The sequence below is a fragment of the Saccopteryx leptura genome, chromosome 3 (genome assembly GCF_036850995.1).
Source record: "Saccopteryx leptura isolate mSacLep1 chromosome 3, mSacLep1_pri_phased_curated, whole genome shotgun sequence".
Lineage (NCBI taxonomy): Eukaryota > Metazoa > Chordata > Mammalia > Chiroptera > Emballonuridae > Saccopteryx > Saccopteryx leptura.
The window spans coordinates 50,787,610-50,795,923 of record NC_089505.1 but is presented as its reverse complement, the minus strand read 5'-3'; the positions used below and the strand labels follow the sequence as shown (position 1 = coordinate 50,795,923).

General features: G+C 40.8%; 1 non-coding gene across 1 annotated transcript; it reads left to right on the top strand.

Moving 5' to 3' along the window:
* Positions 1–1,980: 1,980 nt before the first annotated feature.
* Positions 1,981–2,143, top strand: LOC136401726 (U1 spliceosomal RNA). The gene has a single exon (XR_010750731.1). It is a non-coding gene; the product is annotated as a U1 spliceosomal RNA (small nuclear RNA).
* Positions 2,144–8,314: the final 6,171 nt, after the last annotated feature.

The window sequence follows — 8,314 nt, the reverse complement described above, 5'->3', positions numbered from 1 at the left end:
GAAAACTGCCTGGGGTCACTCAGTCAGATTCCGTGGACTAATTGACCAAACAGGACTCAGAGCCCAACTTTTCTTCAGTGCCCCTGCAGGGGTCAGGCTGCTGTCCTATATATCCTTCCCTTGACAGTCGAGCCACTCCCTCTGCCCCTGACTTTCACAGCAAAGCTGCCATCAGTCATTACCAGGAATCCCCTCCCCCAACCCCTAGAAGGGAAGCTACTCTTAGTGGGTCCAAGATGATTTTTTGGCATTTCCTGAAACAGTAAGAAAAGCACATAAATTTGATCTCCATGGGCACACTATTAAACATTGAGAAAAGCAGCTACACCAACCAACCAACCAACCAACCAATCAACAAGCAAACAGATCAACATTTATGCGCAACTCAGAGTAATTATTATGATATAGAGGAGAATGCCTGGGTTTTTAGAGTCAGGGATGTTGCTGTTTGTTGGCTGAGTGGTCTTGGTTAGGAGAGTCATTGAAATCTCTGGGGCTCAGTCTTCTCTTCTATTAAGTGCTGTGTGTGGGACAGTGGTATGGGTGGGGAAGTGGGTTCTGCCTACCTCACAGTTTGGCTGTAGGATTAAATGAAATTATGAGACCACAGGATTCCTTTGTAAACAGTACAGCTCTCTCCAAGTGTAAAGCATTACTGGTGTTATAATTGCATCTTCCACTACAGTATCTTCCACATTTATGTCATAAACACTAACTTCTGGTTTATAGAAATAAGTTAACCAAAAATGGGTAAATGTTTGTGCATTTTTGACAACTGAACATAGCCCAGAATTCAGCCTATAGCATGAAAGGCAGAGGATTGGCAGCCTCCACAGAGAATCTGAAAGTGTATGAAATAGCCACTTCCTCAGCGTTAACTTACCACGATCCTGCTGGATAATCTCAGGACCGCAAAGGGAGCCCTCTCTTCCTTTTTCAATTACTATCTCTCACCTCCTACCCCTGCCTGCATCCGTCTGTCCTTTTGCCCAGGGTTAATCCTGTCCCCAGAGCCCGAGGGCCCCATCTGTCCTCTCCTGGATGGCCCCAGGGCTGTCAGACGCCAGGAGAATGCAGAAGAGTCATGAACTATGATGTCTTCTCAGAGAGTTGAACCTACAAAACAATCAGCCTTTCATCAGCTTGGATGAACAACCCCGTAAATCTGTCCCTTGGGTTCCCACGTCAGAACAACTTCCTGATCCAGGTGAACAGGTTAAAGGAGAAAAAGCTCATCCTGTGGCTTAAGCATTTAGTACATGACTGCAGTGAGATGCCTGTGACATTTGGGGAAAGAGCAGCCAGTTAGGGGGTGTCTGAGGATTTGCTTCAGAAAGGGTCACTTCAAAATTTAGTCATTAAAGTCAGACTTGCAAATAAGTATAGAAATATCCATCAACAACCAAATAGGAAGTCTCTAAAATCCTTTTACTCTCTGGGTCAGTGATCTCTGAGCCATATCTGATCATTCATTCATTCATTCATTCAGCATTTAGAAGTGCCTACCAGCCACAGGCTTCAGCTAGGACTGCATTTTTTGACTCAGCTTGTAAATATCTGTGAGCTTAGCCTGACCAGGTAGTGGCGCAGTGGATAGAGCGTCGGACTGGGATGTGGAGGACCCAGGTTCGAGACCACAAGGTTGCCAGCTCAAGTGTGGGCTCATCTGGTTTGAGCAAAGCTCACCAGCTTGGACCCAAGGTCGCTGGCTCAAGCAAGGGGTCACTCAGTTTGCTGAAGGCCCACGGTCAAGGCACATATGAGAAGGCAATCAATGAACAACTAAGGTGTTACAACGAAAAACTAATGATTGATGCTTCTCATCTCTCTCCATTCCTGTCTATCTACCCCTCCTCTCTCTGACTCTCTCTCTGTCTCTGTTAAAAAAAAAAATCTGTGAGCTTAGACAGATGTTGGGTTCCTGCGGCTGCTGGTCACCAACTTACTTAGAAGCCTGATGGAAAGCACCACATTTATATAATACTTACCTGGCATGGGAGATACCATGATCACGAAGGTGATTTTCCCAGGGCAAGGCTTATCCATTGCACTCCGATGTGCTGAGCCCTGCAATTTCCCCAAATATGGGAAACTCAACTGCATAATTTGCGGTAGTGGGGGACTGTGTTCGCGCTCTCCCCTTAAAAACAAAACAAAACACCACATTCAAAGCTTTTCTGCTTTGAGAAAATTAACTGCCTATCACCTGATGAGAATCAAAACCTTCTTCGTTTTGTGTTAAGAACCAGCAATGGGTAAGAACTTGTTTTGTTGTACAAGTGCTTTTCAATTCTGCATTTCAATTCAGAGAGTCCCTGAAATGCTATCATTTGGAAACATGACTCTAAAATACCAAATTATAAAGAAATTACAGCACAACAAGTATTTTAATCACTTTTTATGGCTTGCAATCAAGTTGACAAATAAAAAAATTGCTTGAGTATAATTTTTAAAACATCCTGTAATTATCTCTCTTGTTTTCCATCTTTTTGGAATAGGATGAGCTTTACTGCGCATGCTGCTTAACTATCAAGAAACATGTGTATCTTCCAACCAAACAACTTTTAATTTATTTATTTAAAACTCCTCCTGATGGGCTAGTACTTTCTTTTTTCTTTTTAAGAGTTTATTTATTGATTTTACAGAGAGAGAAGAGGGTGAGGAGAACGAGAAGTATCAACTCATAGTTGCTTCACTTCAGTTGTTCATTGGTTCTTTGTTGTATGTGCCTTGACCAGGCAAGCCCAGGGTTTTGAACCTCAGCATTCCAGGTCAATGTTCCATCCGCTGCACCGCCACAGGCCAGGCTGAACTTATATTTTCTTGAAGTAAATTCCAGTAGTGTTTTCTTAAGGAACGTTCTTTTTTTTAATTAAATTTATTAGGGTGATATTGGTTAATAGGGAAACTTTTTTAACAATTATATAATCACACAAACTCCTTAAAGGTGCCTCTGCAGCCCATTCTGTTCCTCTCTGAGTGTCACAACTAGAAATGCATTGTGGGAGGGCTCAGTCATCTTCCCAAGGGGACTGACCCCAACCCACCTCCTTTCCCTTAACTCCCAATTATATTTTCTTTCTTTCTTTCTTTCTTTTTTTCTTTCTTTCTTTCTTTCTTTTTTTTTTTTTTTTTTTTTACTAATTTATGTTTTCTAAATCTTAATAAAAATAGATTTATATCTCCATCAAGAATAATTAATATCCTGGGAGGGCATTTAGTCACAGTAATTTCCCAAGTTGTAAAAGATACTTTATTTTTAGTTTAGGTAAACATTTACAGAGCAGTGAAATTATCTGCCATTAATGACATCAGATATGGGAGGTCCCGGGTCACAGCCTAATTTGAAAGTAACAGAATCTGATGAAATCATAGTGGGTGTTGCAAGAGACACCCTTATTGAAATTTGAAGATTATTTTGAAACTGCTTAGTTAGTGTATTCTTTTAAATATTTCTATGTACTGCTTATGAATTATAATTAGCCCAGATGTTCTGTCATATCATAAGTATTGCCAGTAGCTTTTGTAAATACACATTTGCTTCATAAATTATTCCATTGAACTGAATACCAACTAGGTACATGGTCACCTGTAGTCACTGTACAGCTCTGCCAAAGACTCAATTACAAAGGAAAAAGTGAGATTTTCCAGACCAGCTCTGTAATCCTTCATAAATACATTTCCCCATGTATAAGATGCACTATCTTTCAAAAAATTTGGGATCTAAAAACTGGGTGTGTCTTATACAGTGGTCATAATTTTTTTTACTCCTATTTCCTGCTTTTTTGAGTGGATGAAGAGGTATGAATTTTATAATGAAAAAAAAACTTGAGTTCAATAACTTTATGTAATACATTTAAAAAAATTTTTGAGCCCCAAAATTAAGGTGCATCTTATACTACATGGAAGCATTTTATACATGGGGAAATACAGTACATTGCATTGTGGGATTTTTAAAATTTCAAGGTCATCTCAATTTTTGTTTGCTTCTTTGTATATTGTTTATTCACCCTCCTTCCCTCCTTCCTCTATCTCCTTCTCCTTCCTCTTCTTTCTTCATCTTCTCCTTCCCCTTCTTCTTGTTCTTGTTCTTGTTCTCCTCCTCCTTCTCTCTCTCTCTTCCTGATAGCTATATGTTATGCATTGTTCTAGGTTCTAATAACTGGCAGAAGTGGCAGAAAACAGCTTACTCAAAGTTTTCATTTCAAATCCAATTAACCAGCATCCTTAATTTGGAACAATGCAAGATGGGTCATATATTATAGATGGGGAGCTGGCAATCAATCTTGTAAAGAAGTTTATTGTTCCAAAACCTTCTCTGTAGCCGGATGGTAATCCGGCAACATCAAGTAATCGTGTGTGGGAACTATTGGAAATTTATTTAAAAAGGAAAAAGCTTCTGGCTTTTTAAAATCTGAGTCTAGAATAATGTCTTATGAAATGCTGCACAAATTGTGAAATGCTACAGAAATGTATAAACTGTTCTGTTATTCATCAACATTGAGATGCTCTGATTTTTGCTGTCTCCTTTGACTCTTGATTTTTTTCAAAGACTAATATGGAATGAAGGTGTTGGAAAATATCATGTGGATGAAAATAAATCTGCAGGAGCAGAACCTGGCTATGGTGAAAATTGACCTTTTCCCTTTCCTTCCTTTCTTGGAAAATTATAGTCTCATCCCCATATGCTTTCCTCAAAGATGCTATTTAAAGGGAAGCTATATCTACTTGGTTCAAACCATCCCTGTGAAGTAGACACTAGAAATTCTATACTATTTTGTTTCAATAAGACAAAAACAAACACAAATTATATCCATTTAACTTTTATTTTAAATCATCTGCTGAGATTCTAGTGTTCTAGAAATATAATTTTGTATCAAACAACAATTGAAGTTAGGAAGATTATAGGTATAATGTAGGGCAGGGCATTAAAATGAATGGGAAACATTTTCTATAATTGTAAATGAAAATGAAATCTTTAGAAACAGCTAAATGACTTTTGGCAAAGTTAAACTTTGGCCAAACCAACTGGAGTTGATAGGTAATACATGGGAGTAACTATCTAGCTGTCCAGATCAAATATCTGTTACATATTGGACTCTATTGAACGATAATCTCCTTCAGTTATCTATCTGTTTAATAACTATAGTGATCCACCTAGCTACCTTATTTTCTGGCATCCTAAGGTTGGTTGGTATGTCTGTATCTGTTAGGATATAGGTTTGGCTGCCAGTGACAGAGACCCAAAATAACAGTGGCATAAATAGAGATAGGGGTTTATTTTTCTTCCATATAGAAGTCCAAGATGGTTAAAGACTCTGTTCCATTAAGTCATCAGTGGCCCCTGTACCTTCTGAGTAGTCCATGATATGCCTTCCCTCCATGCCTGTGTTCTAGCTAGCATGCAGGAAGAAGGTAAAGGGTCTGCTGTATCCCTTTAAGGATACAACCCAGAAGCTGCATGCATCACTACTGCTCACATCCCACCAGCTGCAACTAGATCTTGTATTTACAGGTAACCACTCAGCTGCAAAGGGTCTAAAAATTATTGTCTCTGTTTTTGGTTGACTATGTGCTCAGCTAAATAGTCAAGGTTTTATTACTGCAGAAGGGAGAATAGATATTAGGGAGCAAAGAGTGTTTTTGACTAAATATTGTATTAAACATACAATATTTAAGACCAATATTGTCCATCCTTAAGACCAATGCTATACACCAGTGGTTCTTAAAGTGTGGTCCTCTAACCAGCGGCATCAGCATCACCTGGGAATTTGACACAAATTCAAGTGCTTGCACCCCACTTTCCCAAAGCTCCTGAATCAGAAACTTGGAGTAGAGCCCAGCACTCTGTATTTGAACAAGCCCTCCAGGTACCTGCTAAAATTTGACAACCGCTGGTCCAGGGTAGGCTTTTCCCAAAAGCCAGACAGGAGACTGGACATTGGAAGAGAACCTGAGTCAGGAAGGAGAGGTGAGAAATGGGCAGCTTCTGGGTCTTTTCTGCTTCAGCCCTTATGAAGTCACCCCTTATAAATCCCTCTTCCTGAGGCTTTGCTCAGAGACCCATAGCCAAGACTATGCCTTTGGTGGGAAGATCATGGAATTATTGGAAAGTGAAAAACGGACCTTTCCTGCAGCCTGCTTCACCTTTTTGTGGCCCATTTTATCCTATGTAAGTTAGGGGTGGAGAGGAAGAGCAAACAACCCTGATCTCTCCTCCAGCCCTGCCACCTCGTGCTTCCATGCATTGCCCTAATGGCTCCCCAGGGTCACCGTTGGTCCTGTAACCTGAGGTGGTGTAGTCTGGGGTTTAAAGACGAGGGCCTCAGAGTCAGGTAGGTTGGATTTGCACCAAGGCACCCCCACTTCCTAGTTTAATGATCTTGGGCAAGTTGCTTAACTTCTCTGGGTCTTGATTTCCTCACCTATAAAGTGAGGATAATGAAGTTAACCTACTGAACTGTTTTGGGACTTCAATGAGATGTGGTTCTGTGTGTAACACAGAGAAAAGTGCCTGGTATGAAGCAAATGCTAAATGAATGGCGGCCATTGCCATGCTATGCATTCTGTACTTAATTGGGATACATCAATTGAAAAGTTTTTTCTTCCCAAGTGGTTCTCCTTATGTGGGGAATCTTTGTCATGTAATTATTTTCTCTTTTGTGAGCTCTTACAAACTTCAGAAAATAGAGACCAAATGGAAACATAATTTTCAGGAAATCTAATGCTTTCCTTACATAGGAAAAGATACAGCCCTATCAGGAAAGCCACCTTACACACAGGATATCTATAAAACTCTCACAGATATGGACTTCCTTGGGCCTCCTACAAAAAAAAAAGCAGCTTTATTCCTGTTTTACAGATAAGGAAACAGTAGCTTGGGATGATTAGTTGATGAAACAAGGTCATCCAGCAAGTCAATGGGGAACCTTGATTCAACATTTCCAGGTCGACGCTTTATCCACTGTGCCACCACAGGTCAGGCATGGGAACCTTGATTCAAATACTCTTGTCTGAGTTAACTGCCTCCACAGAAACCAGGGATTAACTATATTCTAAAAAATCTGTTCTTTTCTGTCTCTCTCAATAGTCTATAAACTCCTTGCATCTCCCAGTCCTCACATTATCTTTGGGTCCCCAGCACCTAATGGGGCCTTTGGCAGGGCATAGATGCTAAACAAATGTTTGTGGAATGACAAAATAAACAAAAGAAACAAAGCTGTTGGACTCCCACATTTGGGCTCCTTGTACTTACTCCATGGAGGACTTCTCTTTTGCAAGTGTTGGAATCATGGCACAAATCTTACAGAGAGAAAGGCTTCCTTTATTATCCCTGGAAACATGTCTCAGTCTGCGCACCCCCAGTCCGTTGCTTGCTGACACGGAGTGGTAGAGGCGGTTAGCAGGTGTCTCTTCTTTCCTCCTCCCTTTCTCCGGGACTCACCAGCCCCAGCCTTTCCCTCGCAGTCCCAGAGTTATTTTTGTAGGCCCTCTGCAGAGCAGATTTCCCTGAGTGGGCATCCTACTTTTCTTACTATATTGTCTTTTACCCAAACAACCAATTATGTTGCTGACGTCCTTGGACTCCAAAGCTGGGGAGGAGAAATGATGAATCAATGTAATAGGAGAATTCTGCCGCTCAGACATCATCACACGCTCCTCCTCCCCTTGCTCTCTCTCAGGTTCCTCCTCCCTACTGTCAACATTGGCATCTGTCAGCTGGTGACCAGACACTTGAACAGACTTTGCCAATTAGAGAAGTCACACCTCTTGGTTGGCAGGCACACCATTGGGAGCCATATGGCTTTCAGGCAAAGAATTTGCCAGAAAGGAACAAGGGAGTACCTACCCCTGAGGGCAATTCCTGTCCCTGGGAGGCCCCCTCTGAAAGCATCTCTCAAGTAAAGATGCAAGATGAGCTGTCTTCTTCCTCGGGTTTAATGTGAAGCTATTATTGCCCCACATCGAACCGTCTTGCTTCATTCAGGGGAAGGTTATGTACTCATGTGTCTTGGCAGCATTAACGACCAGTCTGTTGTTTTGTTATTCTTAATACTACCCCCCCCACCTCCTTCAGTGAACTCTAAGTTTTTCTATTCTATATTGGGTAACTTTAACAATATTTATTATTTAAAAATAATAACTTCTTACAGTTGTGAAGAGTTTTGCAAAGTCCTCTCACCTCCCTAGAGTAATTCTGAATGAATTAGAAAGAGTAGGTAGTGTTGTTCTCATTTTAGGGACAAAAACACTGAGTTCCAGGAGAATTAAGTAATTGGTCTGCCACACAATGGAGAAGAAAGCAGGCTGGAGG